We start from the raw sequence: 8,287 nt of genomic DNA, 5'->3' as shown, positions 1-8,287 counted from the left end.
AATATTTTGAGTGCTTCAAAAAAGATTTTGAAGCCTTGTGAGACAAGAAAACTTGGAAATACGATTAGTACAATTTTATCAGAAGCGTCAGAGAGAAACATATGTCTATCCTTGGCTCTCTCATGTCATCTATCTTTGTTTTGGTTTGATTCGGTCCCGAGAGATGGCGCCACCTACCCGATAGCATAGCGGTTGAGTAGCAGCTGAGCAAACTTTTGCCATCGGTTCAGCATCCTCTTAAGCGTCTCAGCGTTCGTTAACGCATCTCTTTGTAAAGCCTATTCTACATCCAGGCCCAAGACACGAACGCAAACAGCAGGTCTCGTGGAATTACCCAATCACGTTGGTCAATTATCTGATTTATCTGATCAATGTGATTTGTCAATTCCACGTGACTTCCGATTTGCGTTTGCGTCTTGTAGCGTTTAATGTAGAACGCTTAAACAGAACGCATAAAAAGGTGAAATTTGTAGATTGTAGAACTTGTAACTGATCGCGCGAGTGTCATGATGATTGGTCAATTAATTAATAAAATTATGTTTATTATTATATATGTAGCCGATTAGTTTGTTAGTTTTCTATATGAACAAAATGCTATTAATGAGAAAAACTAAAAATAATAAAAAAATTATTATTAAAAAACACCTGTTATAAATTACATTATTAATATATATATATAAAATATTTTAAAAAGAAAATGTCAAATTATTCTGCAGTCTTATTTTTGTTGTTACGTAAAGCTGCTATGTTTCTGCTGTTAATATTTGACGTGCCATCTTCACATTTCATTTTTGTCATATTTTTGCTCTTATAACGCGCTTGCACAAAAATTCAGTTTTAAAATACTTTCTTGCTACTATGTAGTGACGATGAATAAATTCTTCATTTCAACAATGCTTTCTGTCGACATATTGTGTTAGCACGTTATACTTTAAATATGCTCAATTTGTATCGGCACGTTCTGCTTGATTGTTGCTGTATTATTTGCATCACGGCGTGATACATTTATATTCTCTTTTTTTCAGCTTTTCTGTCAATACTAGTTTGAAATAGCAGACTATGTTTTGAATGCTGGCGACATAATCTGTTATTCCAGACTTTGCAAAATATGTTCATTCAGCCTTGGTTATCTGGGAAGTTAGGTCGATAAGTCCTATATATTATTATACTAGATTTGCAATAGTTACCGAGATCTTAATTAACAAAGACCCGCGAATAAGCGTGCATCGGGCTGTCTTACGCGCGTAGGACAACCCGGCGCGCTTCGCAAGATTACATTTTGCTATGTATATGTTACAGTATATGCTTATTATATTAGCTCCTTCCATATGTTGCTACGGGTAACACCGTAAGCGCGCGAAGCGCACTGGACTGTCTTGCGCGTGTAAGACAGTCCGATGCATGCTTATTCGCTGATCTTTGTTAATTAAGATCTCGGTAACTATTGCAAATCTAGCAAAATGATGTAGGACTTTTTGATTCAGTTTTACTCCTTCTATTTGTTCACAAGAGATGTTACAATTCTGAGACACCCTGTATATATATGTATATATACAGAGTGTCCCGTAATTGTCGTCTCACCGCTCGTAAACAGGTAAAAGTGGTTATTCTAAGACGAAAAGTCCTTTACCAAAAGTCCTTTGGAAGATTCGCAATAATTAACAAGATATTAATTAATAAAGATCCGTGAATCAGCGTGCATCCAGCGTAAGGACAACCCAGTCTTTCCCGCGCGCGCACACAATGTGCGCTGGTTGCCTCATTATTATTTATAAGATAATTCTTAGAGTTGTATAGCATAGTGTACTTTTTATCTATGCTGTGAAATAATTGTCACTAGTATTTTATTCTTCTTTTAACTAAGTATACTTATGTATTTATTTCGTGAGTGTGACATTTTGACTATTAAATATATGTAAGTCCGGTCATTAACAGCCGATCGCAGGATGTTGTGCGGAAAAATGTGCGTATACATATATATATATATATATATATATGTATACATTTATATACATATATGCATTCACGTGTAAATTTTTCTTTTTGAATTGAAATTTCAATTCTTAAAATCACATAGGATACTAATTTTGCGTCACATATATGAAAGACCCCGAATACCCCCCTAAATGTAATTTACATTTTGACTATGTTTGATTTAATTTATTTAATATTCTTTTGACTCTTAGACAACAACGGTAAATATGTATAAAACCGGAGCACTCTCGGAAGTCAATGAGCTTGACATATGTTGTCAAGGACACCTTCTTGAACAACAATCTGCAACTTTTAGTCGTCGCTCGTTGTTCGTTACAAACTTATAAACAAAAGAAATATCATAAATAAAGTCTTATTTTCCGACACCGTGTACGTTTTGTAATATTATTACCGTCAAAGTATCTGGTAAAATAGTAGGACCGATAAGTTTGTCGCCTAAAATACGTGCAAAAATGTGCATTGAGGTTCATGGAGCTTATTTTGAATATTTACTTTTATTAACTCTTTCATTTATTTTAATTTACTATAACTACATTACAAAAAAAGTGATATCAAAAAGTAACACAGAGTAAACTTTGGTACGTCAATTTTTACATATTACAAAAATTTAGTTAAACAAAAGAACAATTTATTTTAATTTACTATAACTTTACTAACTTAGTTCTTTTTAAATGTAAAAAAAAGTTAACATACACAGATGTTTTTTCGGGTTTGAACCGCGTTAGTGTCATTTTTATACCGACGTTTCGTGAACATTACAGCTCACTTCATCAGGGTTTGAAAAGCAGCCTGATACTGAGATGCTCTTGGTCAGGTGTCCCTTTTTATAGCGCTAGATTGAAGTGGAAGGGGTGTGGTGGAGGAGGGGTGGAATGGTAAGAAGGAGGGGAGGATGTATTTATGGCAAGATAGAATGCCATAGTGAACTAGTCATATGTCCATTGTCTCTATTGAGATTGTTTGGATGTTTGTATATCTCCAAAGAATCTGTATATTTTCTAGGGAAGTAAGCCCTAGTTTTGTTTAGTACTTGGGTTTGGTCAAACATAATTTTGTGACCAGTTTCCAAATGGTGTTCTGCTAATGCCGATTGTGAGTAATGTTTTAGACGTACTGCCGACTGATGTTCTTTTAGTCGTGTACTTATCATTCTACCAGTTTGATAACATCAAAACAATTTATTTAAAGTGGATACAATTATATTATTGCTTTGAAAAGATTTTTATTATTGCTTTGAAAAGATCTGAAGAAGGGCTACAAGAATATATAATAAAAAAATAGGATATTCTATATAAAAAATTCAAGGTAATCTTGTTCTGACTTTGGCGATGTCATTCAAGGTCAAACTGATAAGACCAGTAAATAAATCCTTTTCACCCTTACAACTTTTATCTGAAACACTTTTTCGTAAAATGCCAAAGTTTCGAGAATTTTTGCAGTACTGGTACTTTTTATATAGCTTGTATAGATTTCTAATCATTACCATGTTGTACAAATCATTGCCATGTTGATAAAGAAGATTCTTCAACTTGCTACTCGTGTTACAGCCATTGAAGAAATATTATGTTCTACAAAGAGTAATATTTGTGCTTATTATTTGCAGAAGTCAGACTCTATTTTTAAATAAAAATATTAAATATTAGATATAAATAAGAGAGTTAGGTCAAATCGAGCCAAAATACTTAGGTGTTAGAAAAAATTATAATAAGTTCTGTTATATAGTTAATTGATTTAATGTACAGACGTTTCGACTCTGACTTGAGTCTTTTTCAATGTAAATAAATATAAACTAAAACAAGTAAGTCGCATGACAATAATATTTGCAAAAACATATACATAAAGACTGTTAATCACATAAATAATGTAGTTATTGTAGTCTCACTAAGAATGTAGAACATCCTTGAAAGCGTCGGTTAATAACTTAGTTGATGTGTGTACAAATACCTGAAAATGTCGTTTTTGAAAGGCACAAATAATCAAATGTGAACGGACACAAACAAAGTAACTTACAGATGAAAGTATAAAAGTCAAACACTGAGCAGAGAGAAGAGACAAACAATTTATATAGGTATTGCTCTCACTTCGTTGGGGCAAAGTTCAGATAATGGAAACGTTAAGATTTTAAACTTGAGAATTTGATATTGTCAAGTAAATAAAAGTAAGAACTGTCAAGTAAGTCTGTGTCATTTTTTAAATTCAAACCAAAAGATTGCTCTTTTATGTGTATTGTCTCAGATATAAGTCTCTTGTAAAAATTCGGTTTATGATCTAATATATGAATATTCTCCTAATTAAAAGAATGATTAAAGTCAATTCTGTGTTGAGAGATTACTGAAAGTTGTGAGGAAGACTTAGTGATTCATGTTGTAAACAACAAATTAAAAATTGATTGGTTCCATAAAAAAACCTTCTCTGGCAAATATCTTTCCTTTTTCTCTCATCATCCAATCTGTCATAAGAGAGGTACAATTTTTAGCTTAATTAACCGAGCTCTCTTACTATCACATCCTGAATTTCATTACGAAAACATAAAGTTTGTTATCAACACATTAATTGAGAACAGTTATCTTCTTGATTTCATTTTCAACAATATAAGCATAAGACTTAAAATATTTATATCTAAAAAGCTAAATAAGTCACTTAATTTAAATAATCTCTGTCTTACCGACAAAAAACTGATTATTATACCTTATATTAATAACTTGTTCGAAAATGTCATTAGCGCCTTCAAAAATGATGATGTTCCCAGCAAACAATTTGGTTGTGGGATGTTGTGGATTTGTCAAAAATCGCCGGCGGAATTTAATACCAAAACCCTAGGGGACATACTGAGGACATAGCCTATGTCCTCAGTACGATATGGTTTAGCGATTGAATCTGTCCTACATGTAAATATGCAAAAACAAGACCAAAATCGTAACAAATCTGCCACTAGCAAAGCGAAGCCAAAGAGAAGCACCAAATCCACAACAGGTTTGGTCATCGTCTGTTGGCGTCAAAATATCGCCAAATACAGAACATATCTGTTATCAAAACTGTCAACAGAACATTAGCAAATACAGAGCAGATCTGTCGTCAGAAACGTCGACAGATTGCTATCAAACGCAGACCAGATCTGTTGCCTAGAATGGATTTCACTTGGAAGTGGAATTACTTACTAAAAAAAAAAAAAGAAACCCAATGGCATATTGCCTTGTCGGAGGGGAATTGATTCGAAATTTCACTAGAATTAATTTTTGGAGGCCTGATTCAGCTCGCCGATCAACCGATGAACTCTATTGAAAGGGACCGAACTTGAAAAACTCCTAATGTGAGCGGGATTTAAACTCGAGATCTCCATATTCGCAGCCCCTGCACTCAGTCCGCGAGACCACTTGTGTTTCTTACTAACATATTATTATTTTTATCTATTTATCCTCAACTATCTTCCACATTTCATTTATTATTTATGTAAATTATTATTTTTTTAAAACGAAGAATAGAAGTACAATGTACCTGCAACAATAGATAAAAATTTTTGTTATTATTATTAAATATAATTTAAAATATATTTTTACAACGCAAACAAATTTTTTGTTGATATATACTGATTACACTTTTCTCAACACATTTTTGAGACCTGAATATTAATAAAATTAATGTTACTTATGTATATTAAAAAAAGCGTATGTCATTAATATTAATTATGTACAATTAATGTTAATTATGTATATTTAAAAAATTGTACAGTAATAAACATAAATTCACAGTATAGATAAAAGATAGCACTTTACTGTGGTGTAAGTAAAATTGGAAAAAAAATTTAGTTTGGCCGCAAAAAAATGATAAATATAGCTAAACCTGCCAATTTTGATACATTCCTTTACGAAAAAGAATTACTGGCAGTAATATTGTATATTGCGGCAGTGGTACGAAAAAATTACTAGCATTCTGTGTAATTGCCAGTAATATTCTCAGTGATTTCTGTAATACCTAATACTATTCTTATGTCATTGTCAGTAATATTTATATTACTGACTTTATTTATATGTAATCGGCAATAGTTCTTTTTCGTAAGAATTAATCTCAAATTTCTCAAAAACTTTGACGTGCTAAGTCAATTTCGTCGCCGGATTCGTTTTCGGTGACCAAGAATCCACTAGAAAACTCGTTCCCTAATAGGTAAATTGTGAAAATATTGCACAAAACTGGCATAATGACTAACGACGATTTTGCAATAATTGCACTAAGATGATTCACCATAACGCAACAGTTTTGTCAAAATAAAATTTTGTAAATAATATTTGTCAAAATCTGCGAAAGAGTCGTTATGCATTTTCTTAAGTATATACATGAATTAAGTTGATTTCTTCATATGCAATTATATTTCTACATATTTTAAACATCACATAGCTGAAATTTTTTTCTCAATTATTGGACAATTTCTTTTTGAAATTAATTTTGCAAATATACTGCTAAGATGATTTACCATATTGTTATTCTTTTACCGAAATAGTATTTGAAAACTAATTTGCACACAACTACAAATATTTTATAAAATATCAATGTTTTTACATCTATTTCCTAAAATATATCTGTATAATTGCAAATTACAATTTTAGTGCAAGATTTTGTCACATAATTTTGTAAATGGTTTCCTATCAAGGTTGTTTATTCAGGTTTTTGATTGACAATTGCATTTTTCTACCAGACTGAAAATTCCAACACTGTTTTCTAAGTATATTTTAAATTAAGTATATTTGATCAATATTTAATAAAAATCGAATAAAAAATCTCCTTACTAATTTATATTTATAAGAAAAAGACTGCTTATAAGAAAAACTGCTCTCTAAAGTATAGTTTATCAATAACGCATCTGCAGGAATTTAAAACTACAATGCATTAAATTGCGTTTAGTCAATCTGTCATCAGCGCGGTTGACAAGTCTGCTTACTGTTTGTTGTCAATCTGTTGTGCAAACGTCGGAAGCTATTTATATTTGTATGCCAATTGATGACCAGTTGCAACTGTCAAAGACTGCTTAATGTCTGCTAACAATTTGTCATCGACATAGGTGACAGATACGACCGCAAATAATCGCCATTTTGTTGCGTGAATGTCAAACAGATAGTGTTGTAGTCTTGCGTGCAAACAGTTTACACGAATTCACGAACAGATCTGCTTGGCGTTTGCTAGCAATCTGTCGTCAATGCACTCAACAGACCCTTGCAGTCACCTTTCTGTCGTAAACAACTGCTGCTATGGTTTTGCGGACTGTTTGGTTACGGTATTCCTCAAACCAGAGCTGCTTGTTATCAATCGTTTATTTGTCATCAACTTCATCGACATTTATTTGCTATTGATACAAACTCTTATGTATATTGCCGGCAGAGTTTGTTGCGACTTTTTGTCATCGTGTGCTAACAGTTTTAACAGCACCAAAACATGTTTACCTTTTGTAGCGTTTCAGGAAACAGTTTCTGTTTGCCAAGTCTGCGCAATCAGAAATTGTTTGCGGGGTTATGATAGGCTATAAATGTTTGAATAGGTTAGGTTAAAAAGTTTTATATAAGTTCATAAAGACCTTACTCCACTTAATTCAAATAATAATATAATTTATACAATTGATTGTAATGACTGCTGTGCATCTTACGTTGAGAAGACGAAGAGACAACTTAAAACTAGAATAAGAGACCACAAAAATAACATCACTAAGTCTTCCTCACAACTTTCAGTAATTTTTCACCACAGAATTGACTTTAATCATTCTTTTAATTGGGAGAATATTCATATATTAGACCATGAACCGAATTTTTACAAGAGACTTATATCTGAGACAATACACATAAAAGAGCAATCTTTTGGTTTGAATTTAAAAAATGACACAGACTTACTTGACAGTTATTACTTTTATTTACTTGACAATATCAAATTCTCAAGTTTAAAATTTTAACGTTTTCATTATCTGAACTTTGCCCCAACGAAGTGGGAGCAATACCTATATAAATTGTTTGTCTCTTCTGTCTGCTCAGTGTTTGATTTTTGTACTTTCATCTGTAAGTTACTTTGTTTGTGTCCGTTCACATTTGATTATTCGTGCCTTTCAAAAACGACATTTTCAGGTATTTGTACACACATCAACTAACAAAGGAACCTCTCGAACCCGAAAATTCTGATTTTGATGAAACTTTGCACACATGTAAGGGAGGTAAATAGATGAGTATTGACATTTTCCGTTGCTGCTAAAAAAAACGGTTTTAAGGGATGAAATCACCCCTCATATGTAGAGCGGCTTTTCATTTTTCTCAATTTC

This window comes from Pseudomyrmex gracilis, unplaced genomic scaffold, assembly GCF_002006095.1.
Source record: "Pseudomyrmex gracilis isolate BER0280 unplaced genomic scaffold, ASM200609v1 scaffold_1627, whole genome shotgun sequence".
Taxonomy (NCBI): Eukaryota; Metazoa; Arthropoda; class Insecta; order Hymenoptera; family Formicidae; genus Pseudomyrmex; species Pseudomyrmex gracilis.
Note: the sequence above shows the minus strand (reverse complement) of the source record.